This window comes from Saccopteryx bilineata, chromosome 3, assembly GCF_036850765.1.
Source record: "Saccopteryx bilineata isolate mSacBil1 chromosome 3, mSacBil1_pri_phased_curated, whole genome shotgun sequence".
Taxonomy (NCBI): domain Eukaryota; kingdom Metazoa; phylum Chordata; class Mammalia; order Chiroptera; family Emballonuridae; genus Saccopteryx; species Saccopteryx bilineata.
This window is the reverse complement of record NC_089492.1, coordinates 189709494-189731190: the sequence shown is the minus strand read 5'-3', so window position 1 is coordinate 189731190 and position 21697 is coordinate 189709494.

Below are 21697 nucleotides of genomic sequence, written 5' to 3'. Positions count from 1 at the left end.
TTATTTCACCCCGCACAATGCTACCAAGACTCCACCATTCCGCTATAAGTGATCCGATGTCACCATATCTCCTAGCTGAATAATATACCATGGTGTATATGTGCCCCATCTTCTTCATCCAGTCCTCTATTTTTTTTTACAGTGATTAAAAGCCTATAAGCAAACTCTTGGCCAATACTGCAAGAATCCATAAATGAGTAGTGTCCTTAACATGTTCCCCAAGTCCAAGTTGATTCTGCATTGTGTAATAATACTGTGGCTCTACAAATTGTATTTTAGCAATGGTAAGCAATGTACCTGAGATAGCAGCAGGGTTCTAGTTTCTGCCCATGCTAATCCTCTGTGCTTCTGAATAAATTCTTATTTGTGTTTATAGCTTCAGTGACTAAAAGGTGGTAATAATACATTTCCACAAGGTTCTTCTGGGGTGATATATCAAGCTAACATGCAAATCTATAGGTAAGTAGATAGGTAGATATACAAACAGATAGATAGAATATATATGTGGGGGATCTTTTTCAGGTAATTTTACTTCACCAACCCATAAAAGGAATAAATATAATTATTTCCAAACTGTTGATGAAGAACTTAAGGCCTAAGAAGCCATGTATCATGGAAAGTTTGGCTGAAGAGGGAATAGGCAATAAAATCAATCTCTGGTTTTCTGTACATTCTTTAAACCTCTTATCTTTCCAGATTTAAGAATGCTGATTTCAAATCAACTTCATTCAAGACTCTTTGAAGAGCTTCAGTATAACAAACAAAAATATGCTCAAATTTATAATAGGAATATGGGGAGACGGAATTTGTGCTAGGCTCATTGGCAATTAAAAGTCAGAGAATTCTAAGTGTAAACTCACTTATGAACATTTATCCAATATTTTTTCAAAGCTAATTAGTAGTCAACCAACCCAAGCACCCATTCATTAACCTTTCCTACCATTCAGCCATCCTCCCATGATTCAGCCAGCCAACCAGCCTTCCAACCATCCATCTAACCACCCAACTATTCATTAATAAATGCATGCAAACATGAATTTGGAAAACATTTATTGAATATTATGCATCATATTAGAGCTTGGGGATTCAAAGATGAAAAGCTCACAGTCCTACCCAGAAAGAGTTTACAAGTTGGAGGAGGAGGCAGATACATAAAGTACGAAGGAATAGATATGTCAATACAAGTATGTCCAGTGTACCATGAAAAATAAACAGAAAAGGATGCATGAAAATCTGCAAGAATAATGGGAATAGATTTAAACAAACTCTTGGAAAAAAAAAAGAATAAGAGGGCCCTGGATGGTTTGCTCAGTGGATAGAGCATAGCATGCAGATATCCCAGGTTCGATCCCCGGTTAAGGCATACATGAAAAGTGACCCTCTGCTTCTCTTCTACTCCCTCTCTTCCTTCTCTCCCTCTTTCCCTCTCATAGCCAGTGGCTCCATTGGTTTGAGTGTAGGCCCCAGATAGGGGTTGCTGGGTGGATCCCAGTTGGGACACATGTGAGAGTCTGTCTCTCTATCTCCCCTCCTCTTACTTAAAAAAAAGAATAGGAGGTAAGATGGAGATGATTTGACAGAGAAGAACTCACGTAACAGCCTAGGAGGAAGGAAGAGCATGGTTCTTTTAAAGAACTGCAATTAGCTTGGCATGAATAACCAGCAAGGAAAAGAAGGACTTTCCATAGTCACCATAGTGATTCATGACAAAGTATCTACAAAGGTCTTTAGCCACAGAAATGCAAGTACAGGTCAGAGCTAGAGTACTTCCAGGAATGAGAATTTGTTCCTTCTGGGCCATGTTGTGGAGGGAAGCTAATAGAGGCTGACAGTAAGAACTAAAAACTACCTGTGGTCAAAGCCAAGAGCATATGGACTAGAATGCTTAACTCAGGTCAGTCAGGAAAGTACAAGATTGGGGTGTAGCTACATTTGGGATCAAAAATGGAAAATGAGATGGAGATGAAGTGAAAAAAGTAGCATGTTGAGGGGAGCTGCCCATTTCAAAGACTGATACCATTTCAGAGACTGTCTGTGGCACTCAGGTTCTCTGAGGCTAAAATTTGGGCAGCTATGTAATCACCATGGGCAGGGAATACAAAAGACCCAGGACCTTGTTCCTAGGGCCATGCTCACTCTGTCTTAAAGGCAAAGATTTCCAACTCAGTACCAAAAAAATCAATCCAACTTCTTCTAGAGACACTTCTTCTCATCTCAGGACAAGATTTGCCTCCTGTTCTCAGCACCCCAACTAATTTAGACTCAGTTTTACTTTCATAAGATTCTATAAGAAATAAAAACAAGACAACAATGACATCTTTTGAGTGTGTCTGTTTTTAAAGAAATCACTTTAAAAACAAATACAACAATAAATAATATGGGAATAAAAAGGTATCTCAGTTGCAGGAGTAAACTTACTAGGAAATTGTGCTCACCTTCATTGCCAGGAGTTACAGTGAGCATTTTCTAATGCTAAAAACAATGGACAATTTTTAAAGATGCTTGGTAAGCTCACTGCTGATACAGTTCCTGAATCCCCATTATTTTCGCATTAATTAATCATTGTGCTAGGGCTTAAGTAATTAACAAAGCAATATTTCATCATCCCTGAAATTAATCAAACATAAGGGGTCCTAGTGAGCATATCTATTAGTTAAAGCAAGTGCCTTGAACACAGAAAGGTTTATTTTTCTCTTCTGGTTTGTGCAAGTTTAGACAGTGGGAAAATACAGCATGAAAAGTAATTACAATCACACTTAGAATTTGTTATCTTAAAGTGATACAGTATCAATAACCATAAAATTAGTTACCCCTTCCATTGAGAGGTAGGGTCTGAACTGCCTTCCCTCCCCTTGATTCTAGGTGGCTCTATAATTGCTTTGACTGATGGAATGTGACAAAAACACTATCAGCTCTCAGCCCACGCCTTAGAAAATGGGCCGCTTTCTCTTCTTGTCTCTTGAAATATCCTTGGAAGCCCTGAGCTTCCACATAAAAGCTCAACTACTTTGAAAATGTCATACTGGAGAATCTACCTTTGGATGCTCTGGTCAACCACTCTTGCTGAGCTCAGCTTTCCAGCTACCACCACCAAGACACCAAACACGACAATGAAGTCATCTTAGGCCCTCTAGACCAGTCCATCCAACACTGAATATCATCAAGTGACCTCAGTCAATGCCATTTAAAGCAGATGACTCACTCTGCCAAACCTTGCCCAAATTCTTAACCAACTAAAGTTTGAGATATGGAAAATGGTTTTTGTTTTAAGCCATTAGGTTTTTTTGTTTGTTTGGCTTTTTAAATTTGTTTTTAGAGAGGAGAGAGAGTGATAGTGAGAGAGAGAGAGAGAGAGAGAGAAAGGGGGGAGGAGCAGGAAGCATCAACTCCCATATGTGCCTTGACCAGACAAGTGCAGGGTTTCGAACCAGCGACCTCAGCATTCCAGGTCGATGCTTTATCCACTGCACCACCACAGGTCAGACTAAGCCACTAGGTTTGAAGTCATCTGTAATGCAGTAATACATAACATGAGCACTTATTCCAATGATCTCAGAAAGGAGAGTGATTTACTGATTAATACTATTCTTGGTTTAATGAAATGCTCAGTGTTTTGATTATCATTTTCTTTTTCTGAAAAATATGTAGCAATCCTGCATAGGTTTGAAGAGACCTAACATGTATTCCCAAGTCTAATTTAAGTTTGTCAGTGCCTTTAACTCTTTCTTTTAAACTATGGTTTTCTGGACATTTCATCACCCTCACCTTCATCAAGATTTGGCTAGATGTCATTAAGGACAACTTAAAGTTCAGAGAGAGGGTACAACTATTAAGGATGACATTGCTCTTTCACAAGGACTCAGGAAACAGTTCCAGAGTGAACCCCAAAGAGATGTCAGATCTTCTACCACTACCCAAACCCAGCTTTCTGATGAGCTGATATACTAGGAATAGTCAAGCAGTCTAGTCATGAACCTATATTCCGTTGTTTTCCTCCCTGAACATTCAAAAGTGCCTTCCTTTAGACAGAAGTCCACACTGATTTAGCTCTTACTATGTGAAACACAAGAAAGAGAACAATGTAATTTATTTTTATGTAGCTCTACCTAAACCAAAATTTGTGGTCACTGCTATAGCTAAGTCCAATAACAGCCTGAAAGCAGGAGTTTCTGGTTAAAGATGAGTCATAAACTAGCCATAGAGGTAAGACATGTAAAAGTGCCACAGATAATGGCATGATCCTGAAGCAGTCTTGCCCTCTAGAAATGTGTCTTCAGCACTAACCAGTGGTCATAAAGAGTATCAATTGTCCTGCTCAGCCTCTCTTCTACAAGAGACTTTGTGCCATGGCTGGGCCCCACATTTTGTGCAAACTTTTCTCAAAACCCACAGAAGGTTATCTCCCCTCGCTCCCTGATAGTGTCACTGGAGTTGGTCTCTCTGATGTACCCTCATTGCTTGCCTGTGTGTAGGAGACCTCAAAGCAGAAGAGCATCTAATCTGCCATCCTATACCTTTTCCTCAGAGGAGAGGTTCCTAAACCTAATAGAGTATAACCTTATGTTATGAATCATGGCATTTAATGTAGGTTTTGAATGTTTTCCTACCACAATGACAGAATATTTTATCATTTACTTAACCTTTACTATTTCTGGTGCCAGTTTCTTACAGCTATTGCCCATATTTCAAGTATGAACATCTGTATCTTCCAAGAATATTCAAATGACAAGTTCACACCCCCACCAAGCCTGTTCAGGGTGAAGTGCCCATGGTGGTGACCTGCTGCTTCCAAGCTTGCTTTTTTATACTTTGCTTTTATTACAGATGCAAAGCCGAACTCAGGAGTATCATTCTTTTATCTTGCCTAAAACCATGAATTCAGAAAGTATGACTCTATTAAAGGAATCAGCCTTTTATGCTGGTCATTGAAAGAGATGTTTGGTGTCTTCAGTAATATGCTAATTAGCTTTATTGCATATACAACACTAAATGTCCAAGAGAGCAACAAAATGTTATTACTGACATGAAATTGAAAAATAGGTATAGTACAATAGAACATTTCCTATGGTAAAAGTAAATAAGCTTCAGTGATATATTCACTAGCAATTCTGAGCAAAAAATAAAGATTGTTATCTGGGAAATTTAAGCTAAAAAATAAAAATTGAAAAAAAAACCAGAACTCATCTAAATAACCTAAATATTGAGAACATAATATAAAAGAATTCTACTTTGACTATGCTTTTCTTTAATCCTGGTTAGCTCAAAAAAAAAAATACTAATTTAAAGACAAGCATTCTGACTAGTACTTAATGTGTTGTTCTGTTAGTGCTCAATACATGTAAAATAATAACAGACAATGAAGCACTGGCCATATACAGCTTTTCAAAAATTAATACATCAGGTACTTAGGTATCTAAAAGAATCTTTTTCTGTTATGATTCTTTTTATTAATATTATTACTAATAAAATATGCCATTAAATTCTATGGCATACTTGGCCCTTTGGTCTTGACTGAGAAGTTACAAAGAATCTGGCTGAAATGGTAAAATAGTAGATTGATTTAGGGCATTGCAGGTAAGAGTGTAATAGGGACAACTCCTTCCAAGAACTATTTGGTGGTATCTACTAATCTGAATTCAAGGCATGACCCTGTAATTCCACTCTTGGGTGTATTTTTAACAGAAATATTTACATATATTCACCAAAAAGTAAGAGTGTTCAACAATGTACATAGCATTCAAAATAGTGCCCCCAAAAGGTAGAAATTTAGACATGGTTTAGCTGACAGCTTTAGCTCAGATTTCCCACAAGGCTGCATGATCAAGGTTAGACAAGGTTTGGCCTCATCTGAAGGCTCAACAAGGAGAGACTCTGCTTGTAGGCTCATTCCTGGGTCCCTTGCAGACTGGTGAACTAAGGGCCTCACTTCTTTTCTGGCTATTTGCTGGAGACCTCACTCAGTTCCTTGTCATGTTGGCCTTCCTGTAGGGCAGCTCACCACTTGACATCTGACTTCCATCACAGCGAGGAAGCAAGAGAACAAAATAAGGCAAGACAGAAGACAAAATCTTTTTCAATCTAAACTCAGAATGACACCCTATAATTTTTGTCATATTCTGTTAAAAGTGAGTCACTGGGTCCAGCCCACATGCGAGGAGAGAGAATTGGGCATGACTATTAGGAGGTAGAGATCATTAGGGATGAACTTAGTTATACCTCAATTTAGGAGAAAACATTATTCTTAAAATTGCCAAGATGAAGTCATAGGGTCAGTCTACTTCTCTAGCTAAAAAGACAATATCTGGAGGTCAGAAAAGGAGGACTTACTGTTTTCACTTCAGTATCACATTTTAGGCATAGCTTAGAGAAGAAACTGATAAATCAATGCCCTTCACTGTTAATATCTGGGCCCCTTCAACTGGGACTCACCTCACTGTATATAAAAATCAGTTATATGTCAAACTATATGTTAACAGGGGGGGAAATAATACCCTTTTAAGTTTAAAGTTGATTATCTCTTCTATCTCAGTTATGCCTTGGCATGGCTTCCCTGACAATTTCTACTAAATGTTGAAAGAAGCTGTAGTTATCTGATTGACCTATCATGATAATTTTCTTTGCCAAAAATGACTAACAGGTCTGACCTGTAATGGCGCAATAAATAGAACGTCAACTTGGGACACTGAGGTCGCAGGTTTGAATCCCTGTAGTCACCAGTTTGAGCGTGTTATTATCGACATGATGCCATGGTCACTGGCTTGAAGCCCAAGGTCACTGGCTTGAGCAAGAGGTCACTGGCTCAGCTGAAGCCCCCCGGTCAAGACATGCATGAGAAGCAATCAGTGAACAACTAAAGTGCAGCAACTATGAGTTGATGTTTCTCATCTCTCTTCCTTCCTCCCTCCCTCCCTCCCCCTCTTCCTCCTCCTCCTCCTTCTTCTTCTTCTTCTTCTTCTTCTTCTTCTTCTTCTTCTTCTTCTTTTTCTCTCTCTCTCTCTCTCAAATAATAACTGACAGTCTCAAGTGACTAAAATAAATCCCATCCAGGAAAGCATCTACTTTTTAATCCATAAAAGGAACTCTGTGGTTCTGGTGCATGCATCACTATGTACCTGGTACAGAATATCTTGTCAGTAAGCATTTGGTGAATGAATGAATGAATGGATGGATGAATGATCATAATAGAGTAGAAATGCAGTGCTACTCTACAGTACAAGCTGACCCTTGTCATTTTGGTTACTCTCATTCAAACATTTTCTATACCACTGAAATCCCAAAGTCCTTTGTTTCCAAGCAGTTTGTTTCCTCTTTATCATTACACTTTCTAGAATTGACCTAAGCATCACAGCCTAAATACTAACAAATGGAACAGGGGTCAAGATGGGAAGAGAATCAGAACTCAGCCATTGAGCATAGCATATTTCATCTGAACATAGTCCATTGTCTACTTGCTCCTCACTGGAAATAAAATATTCTGAATCATTCTAACCCCAACCAATTTCCCAGCAGCATAGCTTCCATTTTCTCATGCACAAGCACCCTTGTACAATAATCAGAGAGTCAGAAATAGACCTTTTTCCTCCTCACACTACTGCCAAAGTAATTTTAAACAATTCCTCAGAAAACATTAGTCACTCAAAGCTCCTTATGTTGCTAAGATTGGAGTTGGGGATGAGGCTGGGTTTAGGACACTTAAAGATGATAACAGAAGAGAGAAGTTGAGCTTTTGTTTTCTATCTCAAAACTAGGCACCATGTGCTGACTTTCCCACAAATACATATTTCCCACAACTTTTTCACTATAGACCAAACAACTTCAAAGTAGTAAGCCACAAATTGAAGATGCCCAAGTAGGCTGGGCACCCAGTCCAATCATTAGGAATGGTTTGGTGAGGATTGCTAAACTATGTAAGAGAATAGATAAGATGATTCCTAAAGTCACTTTCAAGTCTAAGAATCCATTTTTATAAGATTCTGTATTTGATATAACACCTAACATTTCCCCACCAACACTGAGAGCTGAAACACTCACTGTGTCATTCATGAGTTGTGTTTGTAGTGTGTATAAATAAGAATTTTATTACATTACTATTAACCTATTAAATTGTAGCCTTATCAGTGTGCCTTTCTAGCTAGCCATTTTTATCAGCTGAAGACAATATGCTCTCCAAGTGCGAAGGATGGTAACATCACAACAAAGGAGAAAGACTTCACAATTTATTAGTTGGAGGCCAGGCTTTATCCACAGCACCTGAGGCCCAATTTTTAATGACAGTTGCCTCCCAATTAACAAATAGGATTTTGGCAAAAGCAGGAAAAATAAAGGTCTAGGATCAAAGAGATGTTAAGGTCTAAGCAACTAATGATATCCCTGGTTGCAAAAATGATTGTTTATTATATTAGCAGGTTGGAAGAGTTGAAGTTTCAAGACACACTGCATATGTATTGGGGCATAAATTCATTGGAAAATACATAGTACTCTGTGTTTCATGGACTTAGTTCTAGTTAACCACCTCCCAAAATATGGATAAACTTTTAAATAGCTAGGATGAGAAAGGTCTGAGGGGAAATGCTATCAGAAGCCAGAGAGCTGAACCCCATGTGATGAGATGAAGGCTTCTCCTCCATTAAAGTTAGCAAAGAGAGGGACTTCTATAGCATGGGAAGTGTTAGGGAATACTCTGAGTAGGAAGAATAGTTGAAAGTGGTAGGCCAGGGTGGATACAATAAAGGACTTGGGCCCAACAGGGGACACTATAAAATAGGAAGCTAGGGCATTTGAATAAGAGAGACACCAAATTGTCCCCTACTTTACAAATTTACATCCACATAATACTGCTCCACCTTCTCCCCTCCCCCACCCCAAATTTACCAATTTTCTGGTTCTTTGGCCTTGGTCTTTGGGAACCACTTTTCTCTTACTTCATCCACCAAGAGGTGATTAAAAAAAGTCATCTGTGCTGTGGAAGTAACTAACCCTGGCTGTTACCTGAAGGTTCAGTCCCTACAGTCTATAACCCTACAAAAGTCACAGACAATTGCGATTATGTGTTTTATAAAGAAAAACACACAAAAGGCAGATGATAGAATTACCCCTTTCTATGTTCTTCATCTTAACAAAGTAGAAGAAATACCATCTCCAGATAGAAAAGGTGATGTTCAAACCCCATTTCTTGTATCTGTTCTTTCGCCTCCCTTGAAGTAATTTTCTGAGGAAGAAAAAGCCTGTAATTCCAGATATGCAGATGTCTCTTTTAGAAATATTATAAATATGGATGTCTATTTTTTCCAAATTCTTAGTGTAAGGTCGGTGGATAGAGGGATGGTCATGTGGGGAACCTAGGCCCGTGAACTTTGGCTAGGACTGTCCACAGACAAGCCCACCAAAAGAAACTTCCTAGAAGTCCTTGGAAAAAAAGCAACTGACTGTCAGCCAGTAAGATTTCTCTACGTCATATTAGCCCGACTTCCCTAAAAGGACCCCCTTTTTTTTAATATACCCACGCGGTCTCTCCGTGCACGATTTTCCTGACCATCTTCCAGGCCAGTGAGTCTTGTCTGAGGAACGCTCTGTACTGAATAAAGCCTTTTGAACTTACCACACTTGGTGGCTCCGAGACCTGTTCCTTCCTTCTCGGCGGGGAAAAATACCACACTTAGGGTTTTAAATGTATGAGAACTATGCTCTTGGGGAAATATTAATTAAATGATGCAAAAAAAAAAGAAAGAAAGGAAAGAAATGAGAGAGAGAGGAAAGAAAAGAGGAAAAAATGATGCTATGAAAAAAAGAAAAGTTCTTATATTTCAAAAGACCAGTACTGATACCATGTACCCGGACTGTAAATGCATTAGTACAAAGTCCTGGAAGGGTGTGGGAGAGCCTGAGCAGACTGGAAACTGACAAACCATGACTTAACGCTGCCTCTTTTCATAGACTTTATTTCAGGCTCACAACAGCTCCCTTCCCAGCCTCAGGGTCCTCAGGGAGGATTCTCAGCATCTTTCCCTCCCCTGCCTGTCTCCTCTCTACTTTGGTTCATTTGAATATGCATGGGGAAAAATTAGATTAGGAATTCTAGGAAAGGATAATAAAGATGCAGATCACTGTGGCTGATCCTTAAATGGATCCAAATTAAATTGTGGGTACTGCTGAACACAAAAGCACTGTCAACTACAGAGCTCACTAAAATGGATTCTAGCTTTGTATATTAAGGAAGTTGAGGATAGAGACAATAGCCTTTATCTCTAAATATGCAGTCATTCTTAGCAGGACCTAACTTCATTGACTTGTATGATAAATTCTCTTTAATTCTATTACATTTAATTGTTTCTTATATATAAAGAGAAAGGAAAGACATGAAAAAGATGAGTGAAAAGCTATGTAGAAGTTAAATGATAATGATATGCTTTTTGATCATCTCTGATTATCTCAGTAATCTACTCTATAAACCAGCAGTCATGATTTCACTCTGGGTTAGCTGTTGGAAGACAGTATAATTTTAGTTTTAAAAGGCTAATTTATCATCTACTTTTTGGTAAACATTCATCTCAAGGAGGTAGCCACTAGATACTAAGGCTTACAAACGCAAGGTTACACTTCCTGATTTGCAAAATAAATAATCTTTCTTAATGAACCACCTGAGTCAGCATTAATGAACCATTTTTTAAAAGCTATTCAAGTAAAATTAGCTAATTCACATGATTTATCTCACATCTATGTTTCCATATCATGTATATATTGCTTTGCATGTAGTACATTCTAAACTAAATATAAGTTGAATTTGAATTATTTATTCAGATAGGAAAAGAACCCTTAAACTGTCTTCTTTTACAACAAACTAAAAACATGCCTTTTTAGCTCTTACTATTTTTATATTCCTCTCAAATGCCATGAACTTCATGAGGATAAAAACTATTTAAGGTGAGCTTCTCATGGTTTTACAAAATGACTGGCACAGGAAATAGAAGATGGGGGTTGAAGGCATTCCTAGGTTCTAATGATATGTGTAGAACATAGATCCCACAGCATCCCCAGACAAGGCAGATTACACCATAGGTCTGTTTTTTTATGAAAATAATATAACATAGAATTGATAAAATTGACCATAAAGGTATGGGTTTATTTTGGACCCTCTATTCTGTTCCATTGATCTCTATGTCTGTTTTTATTCCAGTACCATGCCATTTTGATTACTATGACCTTTTAGTATAGTTTGATATCAGGTAGGTATCTTTTCCTTAAGATTGCTGCTACTATTCAGGGTCTTTTTTTTTTTTATCTTTTTAAAGTGAAAGGAGGGGAGATAGAGACAGACTCCCTATATGTTCTGACCAGAATCCACCCAGCAACCTCCATCTGGGACCAATGCTCTGCCTATCTGTGGCCATGCTTGCAAACAAACTATTTTTAGCACCTGAGGCAGAGGCTCCATAGAACCATCCTCAGCTCTCAGGGCCAATACACTCAAACCAGTCAAGCCATGGCTGTTGGAGGGGGAGAGAGAGAGAGAGGAGAAGAGGGAGAAGGAAAATGAAGAAAAGCAAATGTTAACTTCTCCTGTGTGCCCTGACTGGGAATTGAACCCAAGCCATTCACAATGGCTCTACCACTGAGCCAACCAACCAGGGCATTATTCAGGGTCTTTTGTGGTTCCAAAGAACAATCGCTATCTTGATAGAAATTGTATTGAATCTACAGATTGATTTGAACAATATGAAAATTTTAATGATGTTAATTCTTTCTCTTATTTGTATCTTCTTTAATTTCTTTCTATAGCATCTTATAATTTTCTGAGTATAAGTCTTTTACATCCTTAGTTAAATTTTTTCTTAGGTATTTTATTACTTTTTGCCGCAGACCAGCGCAGCTCCAAATAACAGTGCGGAATTAAGGAAACACACTTATCAAAAGAAAAACAATGGGACTGGGAGGACTCTTCAAAATGCCTGGCAGTATCCAAGTGCCCCATAGCCCCAGTTTGCTTTATTATATAGCCATATGCAAATCAAGAACCCTTATACAAAGTTGCATATCCAAGGCTAAGACAGGAACTCTTTCAAGGCAAAAACAGGATATATTAGTGAAATCTACCAACATCTGAAACAAACAAAGAGTCAGAGGAAGGGTATGTATATTGCTTCCAGCAACCCAAGGAAGCAAGTAGAGTGGGTGCAAATACTCAGCATCATAGCCAAATATGGAGATAGCGGGGGGAGAACTTAGCCTTTTGCTAAGCCTCGAATCTACAATGGCTTTTTGCCATTTATGGTCCACAACATATCCCCCCCCTTTTTTTTATTTTTAATTTGTGTGCTGAGATTTGCACTCATTTGATTTCCTAGTTTCCCAGATTATAATTTGGAGGCAGACTGAAGAAATACAGAACAAACATAAAATTAGTATAGCCAATACTAACAAGATACCCAAATATTCTAAAACATTATAGTGATTAAAGCCTTTAAGCAAACTCTTGGCCAATACAAGAATTCATAAAAGAGTAGTGTTCTTAACATGTTCACCAAGTCCAAGTTGGCACCAACACCATTCCAAATTTCCACAAATGCAACCCAACCCCAGTTCAGTCCATCAAAAGCTGTCACAGGAGCAGGAGTCCAGGAAACACATCCAGGAGAAGTCCACATGGCACTGGAATTGCTGTCACACTTTCACACTCTGCAGCTAGCATCAAAGTCCCAATAACCTCTGCTTCTAGCTGGTGATGGCTCAGGTAGATTGGAAAAGCCATTCGCAGCACGCATGAAGACAGAGCTTCCTTTTTCTTTAAACTGGAAAGATGAACCCAGGGGGCCTTATACTGGAGCTTTACAGCCATGGGGTGGTGAGGAGAACCTTGGGATACACTAAGCTGGGTGGCAGAGGTAAATTTGTAAGTTGGCAAAAAAGGAAAAAAGGAGCTCTAAATTAGGAGTAGGTCCTAGCCTAAAATATGCATGGGGCATTGAGGCAGGAGAAATAAAGGAAACACTATATATTAAACAAAGCAGCAGAAAATAGGACTATCAACACCCACAACAGAGATCTTCGAGGGAAGAATAAAAAACCTGAATATTCAGGCAAGAAATAGTTAAGTGGCCCTTGTGTAAATGAGATCAGTTTACCTGCTACTTGGAAGAAATACCCTAGGCTCGTCCACAGTGTCCTAGATGGGGCCAACGACCCTGGGCACCTTCAGTCTTAAGTGGCAAATCCCAGCATTTTGGGCAAGGTTAGGTCACAGGTGGCTGGAGCAGGACCGGAAGAGACTGAACCCTCTCTTAGAGGAGCAAGGGGGAAGCCTACCTTCCAGTGTCCCTTTTTCCTCACAGCAAAGGCATGTAAGCCTGGCAGGCTTTGGCTTAAATGACCATCCTTTCCACTATTGAAGCAGGGCCCTGATGGAGTCCTATGAGGTCCTGTTGGGGCATTGGAGCCTTTTGAGGGGGTATGCCAAGAGCTAGTATTTCACCCTGATCTTTTTTGGGCTTTTCCTGCCTCTTGGTACCTTAAAAGCCATGCTCAGAAGATCTCACTGAGGGGTTTGAGGATCCCCATCCGCCTATATAAACCTTTTCTGTATATCTGGAGCTATTTGGAAAAAGACAAAACAGTGTTATTAGCTGGATCAAATAAAAGAGGGTAGAAGTTTGCAGGAGAAAAGGATTTGGCATCTCCTGTTCATCAACATTCAAAAGAAAATATTTTTAAAGATAAGGTAGATTTGCAGGAATTCCAGGATATGACTCCCCCTTTTATATATATATTTTTAAATTGACCTTAAATATTTGCTGGGTACACTTTAATAATACCTTGACTTTAAAGATTGTAAGAAATACCCGTAATTTGAAAGGTTTGACAAAATACAGTAAATGCTTTTGCTACAATATGCAGGAGCATTGTCAGTTTTAATCACATCAAGAAGTCCAATAATAGAAAATGCATACAATGAGCTATATAACATGCTTAGCAGCCTCTCCTGTCCTAGCAGAGGCTACCATAAATCCAGAATAAGTATTCACTGTAACGTGGACATAGGACTGTTTGCCAAATGAAGGTATATGAGTAACATCCATTTGCCAAAGTTGTCCTGGTAGGAGTCCTTGAGGGTTAACTCCAAATGAAGGGAGATTGTAGTATAGGACAGCTCAGACAGGATTTACCAATCTGCTGTGCTGCTTCCCGAGAAAGTTGAAACTTTTTATGTAGGGCTGCAGCGTTCTGGTGATGAATAATATGAGACTGAATTGCTTGATCTGTCATGGTTGCTCCAAATAATTTTCTTTTGGGTAGCTTGATCAACATGGGCATTCCCTTGTGCTAAAACTCCAGGGAACATGGAGTGAGCTCAAATATATCCTATAAAACATGGAGCTCTATGTTCATGTACAAGTCTTTGAAGAAGGAGAAACTGCTGAAATAGTTCATCAGCAGTTGTCCCTAAGACAGCAGCCTCTATAGTGGAAACAACCATAAGTAAATAGTGAGAATCAATTTGGCCTGTAAAATTTGCAAAAGCAATTTGCCATTTAGTGGAAGTTTCCCAGAGCCATTGTTGTTGATCCTTTGAAAAAAGGAACAACAATAATTTGAGGCTCAAAAACCTATAAACTGTAAGAGTTGCCTACACCCCTTGATAATCAAGGAGATGACAAGATCAAGATACGAAGATAAAACTTTTTTAGAAGTAACAGCCAAATGAATCTATTCAGTAGGAACTGAAGCTTGCCACAATAGTCCCATTGGAGTGTAACTTGAGGGACAAATAAGTAAGGCAATTAATTCTTCAGGATTTATGCGTTTTAATTGTGCTTACTGCAAGGCTTTTTCTACAAGCTTTAAAGCTTGTTGTCCCACAGCTGTAAGTAGCCGAGGAGAAGCTGGTTCAGCCAAGCCTCTAAGAATATCAAAAAGTGGTTTCAGTTCCCCGGTAGTTAATTTCAAATAAGGTCTAAGCCAATTAATGTCTCCTAAGAGTTTCTGATTTTTTTTAATGAGAAATTTAGGCATATTTCATGGACTATTAGATGGTTCAATGTGCCCAAGCTGTAACTGCTCTTGTACCAATTGAGCAGCTGCCTTAAGTTTCTCCTGAGAAAGGGGCCATTGGTCTACCCATACAGGATTATCTGATTTCTAAGTAATTGGGTCTACACAATGCATTCTTGGTGTAAGCAGGAGCTACCAAGGCCCCTATGCTAAATTTTGATATCCTAATTTATGCCTTTTGTTATTGGATGCCACTTCTATGAGGGTGAGAATTCCCCACTATTCTTTTCCCTAGACCCTTAGTGGGCAAAAAATCCCTGATCAAGCATTTGAGTGCTAACTAAACTATTAGGACTGACAAGCAATGCTCCCATATTTTTCAAAACATCTCTACCCCACAAATTAACTGGCAACCCAGGAAGCACATGAGGCTGAAAAAAATCCAGAATAACCTTCTTTATCTTCCCATTGTAAAAAATTAAAACTTTGTTGAGGGGATTTGCTCTGCCCTATACCTTGTAATTCTGTGGCTGCTGCATGAGTGGGCCAGGAAGGAAGCCAATGTAGCTTAGCAATAACAGATACATCAGCTCCAGTATCTAAAAGTCCTTTAAATTTATGCTCATGTACTGTTAGTTCCATTTCAGGGCGTTCCTGATCTATTTTTTTTAATCAATTGGAAAAATTAGAGGAGCCAAATCACCAATTTCCTTGGGGCCCCTTTTGCAGGATGTGGCCTGAGAAGCAGAATTAGCATCCTTATACTATTCTTCTAACTGTCTGAATTAGCCATGAGACAAATTCTTGAAATGACTTATTAGGGCCCTACTTAATTTTGCTCAATTCCTTTGTTTTGCCTAACTGAGTATAACCTTACACATAAACAAGACAATTTACACACAAAAAACACAAGTATAACATATAACTTTGATCAATCCTAATACTTAAGTTGCTATTTGGCTCCTAACTCTGAACACACCTCACAATGCACTAACCAAATCAGTAAGTCTTAAGGATCTACATTCTATTCTATTTAAATTTAAATGAGAGCTTCTTACAAGTTCTAAAAACATTTTATTTTTTCTAAATATTAGAGCCAGCATTTCCAATTTTTGCATGCAAAAAAACTTAATTCAGGCCTTAAAAACAGATACATTTTAGACAACATTAAACAAAGACTAAACAGAGACAAGAATTAGACGAACCAGACAAACCAGAGAGAAACCCGGGATTTCAGAGCACATCCAGATTAGAAAGATGCCTGCCTGATATTAGTCAAGGCATTTTCTGACAGAGGGACTGAAGGATGTGACTAAACAAAATCTCCCTGAGAAAATTTGCTCTTGGCAGCTGCTGGGATATTTTCTATAGTCAGATCCAACACAGGTACCCTGCTTCAATTTCCAGGCAAAGAATAAGAAAGAAACAAAATGACAGTTCAGAAGATCATAGTTAAAACATTAAAGAAAATCAGATCATGACAGGAAAAGCTGCAACTTTCCTAATACCTGAGTCTCCTATCCATTCTCATATTCTATAGTTGCTGTAACTGGCAGTTCAGGTTGACTATGCTGAGATTTCCCCCCTACCTCATAAGCCCCTTCATGAAAGTCTAACTTCCACAGCAAATAATCACCCCCAGAAGACAAGCACAAGGCAATCACCTTCCAGTCATTTGGGGGAAGAGCCTTTGCCCTAATAGTATCTAATAAACCAAGTGAAAAAGGGGCAGTAGGCCCATACTGAACACAAGCAAGTTTAAGCTCTTTCAGAGTTCTAAAGGTACAGGTTCATGTTCTCGCACTAGTCTCCCTGTATCATTCTGTCTTTCTACAACAGGAAAATGGGTAAAGCTGTCATTTATTATTTCCCCTACATTTTGAGCCTGGTCTATAGATTGTTGGAGAGGGGATTTCCCAGATTTTGAGCTATAGATTCCGCAATCAGCCCAATAAGGGAACGGAGGAACAGAGGGTTGAATGTAGGAAGAAGCTGAGGGCAGCAGAGGCCCCACGGCTAAGGCAGCCATAGCCAAGAATTTTTCATCCCCCCTGTCATCCTCAGACTCCAAGTTATCCTCATATTCACATCCCTCTGTTTCCAGCTCACCCTGATACTCTTCAGACAATGACTTGTCTTCATACAAAAACATTTCTACATAAAGGTCCCTTATTTTTTACCCTATCTGTCCCATAATCTTTTACTCCTGACTACACTTTCCCAAAAAACTTTCTTTACTCACTGTGCGCACTTCACTTTGGGGAGTTCCGTCACCTTCAGTTTTAGTTTCCTCGTACTCATACTCAAGTTGTCTGTTCAGGCGCCACTTGCCGCAAACCAGCGCTGCTCCAAATAACAGTGCGGAATTAAGGAAACACACTTATCAAAACAAAAACGATGGGATCGAAAGGACTCTTCAAAATGCCTGTCAGTATCCAAGTGCCTCATAGCCCCAGTTCGCTTTATTATATAGCCATATGCAAATCAAGGATCTTTATACAAAGTTGCACATCCAAGGCTAAGACAGGAACTCTCTCAAGGCAAAAACAAAATACATTAGTGAAATCTACCAACATCTGAAACAAATAGTCAGAGGAAGGGCATGTATATTGCTTCCAGCAACCCAAGGAAGCAAGTAGAGTGGGTGCAAATACTCAGCATCATAGCCAAATATGGAGATAGCAGGGGGAGAACTTAGCCTTTTGCTAAGCCTCGAATCTACAATGGCTTTTTGCCATTTATGGTCCACAATAACTTTTGGAGCAATTGTAAGTGGGGTTATTTTCCTCACTTCCCTCTCTGATGATTCATTATTTGTGTACAAAACTGCAACTGATTTCTAGATATTTATTTTGTATGCTGCTACTTTACTGAATTCACTTATCAGTGTCAGTAGTTTTATGGTGGAATCTATAGGGTTTTCTATATACAGTATCATGTCATCTGCAAATAATGACAGTTTTACTTTTTTTTTTTTCCAATTTGGATGACTTTTATTTCTTCTTCATGTCTTATTGTTGTTGCTAGAACTTCCGGTATTGTGTTGAATAAGAGTGGTACAAGTTAACATTCCTATCTTGTTCCTGATCTTAAGAGAAATGTTTCTAGTTTTTGGCCATTGAGAATGATATTGGCTGTGTGTTTGTCATATCTGGTCATCTTTACATTGAGGTATGTTCCCTCTATTTATACTCTGCTGAGAACTTTTAACACAAATAAGTGCTGGATTTTATCAAATGCTTTTTATGCATCTATTGATAGGATCACATATATTTTTTCCTTTATTTTTTTTGTGATGTATCACATTTATTGGTTTTCAGATATTGTACCAAACTTGCATCCTCAGAATAAATTGCATTTGATCATGGTAATTTATTAAATTATGACAACAATGAAGCTTGACCAAAGTATGACCTTCTTAAAGTATTGCTAGATCTGGTTTGCTAATATTTTGTGAGGATTTTTGCATCTATGTTCATCAGAGATATTGGCCTATCATTTTTTTTCTGTAGTGTATTTATCTAGTTTTAGAACTAAGATAATGCTAGCCTCGAATGATACCGGAGATGACGTCAGAGTAATGGCGGGGTAGGAAGTGATACTGATAAATCTCCCCCAAAACTCAACAAGATCTTCAACCAGAAACAGAAAAACCTATCCTTGGAACCTCCAGATGTTTTGCAATACACCCAAAGGTATGATCGAGCAAAAAATTGGCTAAATATATAACCAAACCCCGAAGGAAATAGGGAGTAAGAAATGTTCCGCCTTCCACACTAACCTAAACAGGGCGGTTTTCACTGGAAACTGAGAATATAGAAACTAAGGCGGGAAAAGGGGGTGAATAGATCCAGGCCGCGGCACAAACGGCCGAACCAGGCTGTGGCACGGAGATCCAAGCCGAGGAAAAACTGTTCCTGTGACAACCCGGGCAACACAGCTAACACTCGCGCCAAACCCAGACAAAGAAAGACAAGCTGGGCAGCCATTTTACCTGATCTCCTGGTCGGAGCACGCAGATAGTGGCCGAGAGATTCCTTCCAAAGCCCCGGGAGGGTGCGTCCGTGTTACTCCACAGAGAGGCAGAGTCAGAGGCCTTTGTGTGGGCCGAAAGCCTCCGGGCCGCCTCAGCGCCCTGGGAGAACCGCACACGGGGAGGGAGGGAGAGCTAATTCCAACACTGGAATTTTTCAGTGCGGGCGGGAGGTTTCACTCAGAGGGCAAGACTCCGGCCTCACATCCTGGTCTGCGCGCTCGGAGAGTGGGCAGGAGACTCCTCCCAGCACCTCAGGAGTGGGAGCCCATGTTGTCCCACGGAGGGGCAGAGTCAGGGGCCTTTGTGTGGGCCGAGGGCGGAGTCTCAGGCCGCCCCAGCGCCTTAAAAAAGCTGCACACCGAGACGGAGTGAGAGCCAATTCCAATGCTGGAACTTTTCAGTGCGGGTGGGGGGGTTTACTCAGAGGGCGAGACTTCTGGTCTAACATCCTGGTCTGCATGCGCAGATAGTGAACGAGAGTTTCCTCCAAGCGCCCCGGGAGTGGGTGCCCGCCCGTGTTACCAGACAGAGTGGCAGAGCCAGAGGTCTTTGAGTGGACGGAAGGCCCGGCTGATTATGCTAGTGGCTCTGACTGACTGAGCCTTACCCAGAGCCCTGTGCTGAGTGGAAATAGAGTAGGGAGTTGCCAGCTCTTTGAGCCTCTTACTATCCAGGCAAAGGCAGCAGCAACCCCATAGCTGGATTATCAGGCTACTAATTGAGGAAGGAAAGACTAGGAGAAAGGCTCCAGGAACACAGACTCTCTCACTGTCGGAGCCTATAAATGCTAATGAGCCTCGACTGCCAACAAGACTGAAGCACAATACATGACATCGCCATAGAGACTTATCAACTGCAAACCTCTACCTGAGCGTGCCAAAGGGGCAGAACCTGGGGTACAGAGTCACCGACCAGGAAGAGGGAGAGAAAAGAAAAAGCAAGAAGATAACCTCTCAAAATCAAGAATAATCCGCAGACTTTATAACCTATCCCATTTTATTATATTTGTTTGTTTGTTTCTCTTATCTTCATCCTTGATTTTTTTTTTCCTCCTCCAATTTGGTCATTTAACTCTCTACCGGTCTTACTCTCTCCTCTCCTTGAACTACACTACCCATAAGTGTTACATCTCCCATTATCTTTTCTTTCCTCTTCCTTTCTCTCTATGAGGGTTGCACTCCAAAACCATTAACTCTCTCTCTCTCTCCCCCCTCTTTTTTCTTTTTTCTTCTTTTAGTGATTCCCTCTTTTTTCTCTCTCTCTCTCTTTCTTTTCTCCCTCTATATTACTTTCTTCCTTTCTCCTTTACGTCTCCTTTCATTCAAACCTCAATAACGAACAAATTATTTTATCTGGGACTCAAACTTATGTTTGTGGCATTTTGGGGGGTTTTTACTTCACCTTTTTAACTCACTAGCAGTGCTCCCATCTCTGGCTCTCCATTTTATCAACCTCTTGTTCCACTAAATACAATAGTAATTTTTTCATTTGGCCCCCCAATTTTTTTGTTACCCTCTTACTCCTCTCATCATAACTCTTAGTCAACCAACATCTAAATGCAAATCATTTTATTCTTGATCCAAATTTTTTCAAACAACAGCTCAGATAAGGGCCTAATATCCAAAATATACAAAGAACTCATAAAACTCAACAACAAACAAACAAACAATCCAATAAAAAAATGGGAAGAGGACATGAACAGACACTTCTCCCAGGAGGAAGTACAAATGGCCAACAGATATATGAAAAGATGCTCATCTTCATTAGTTATTAGAGAAATGCAAATCTAAACTGCAATGAGATACCACCTCACACCTGTTAGATTAGCTATTATTAACAAGACAGATAATAGCAAATGTTGGAGAGGCTGTGGAGAAAAAGGAACCCTCATACACTGTTGGTGGGAATGTAAAGTAGTACAACCATTATGGAAGAAAGTATGGTGGTTCCTCAAAAAACTGAAAATAGAACTACCTTATGACCCAGCAATCCCTCTACTGGGTATATACCCCAAAACTCAGAAACATTGATACATAAAGACACATGCAGCCCCACGTTCATTGCAGCATTGTTCACAGTGGCCAGGACATGGAAACAACCAAAAAGCCCATCAATAGATGACTGGATAAAGAAGATGTGGCACATATACACTATGGAATACTACTCAGCCATAAGAAATGATGACATCGGATCATTTACAGCAAAATAGTGGGATCTTGATAACATTATACGAAGTGAAATAAGTAAATCAGAAAAAACCAGGAACTGCATTATTCCATACGTAGGTGGGACATAAAAGTGAAACTAAGAGACATTGATAAGAGTGTGGTGGTTATGGGGGGAGGGGGGAGAGGGAGAGGGAAAGGGGGATAGGGAGGGGCACAAAGAAAACTAGATAGAAGGTGACAGAGTACAATCTGACTTTGGGTGATGGGTATGCAACATAATTGAAAGACAAGATAACCTGGACTTGTTGATCTTTGAATATATGTAACCTGATTTATTGATGTCGCCCCATTAAAAAAATAAAATTATAATTAAAAAAATGAAAAAAAAAAAAGATAATGCTAGCCTCACAAAATGAGCTTATTAGTCTTTTCTCCTCTTGAATTCTTTGGAATAGTTTTAAAAGAATAGATGTTCTTTGGCCCTGGCCGGTTGGCTCAGCGGTAGAGCGTC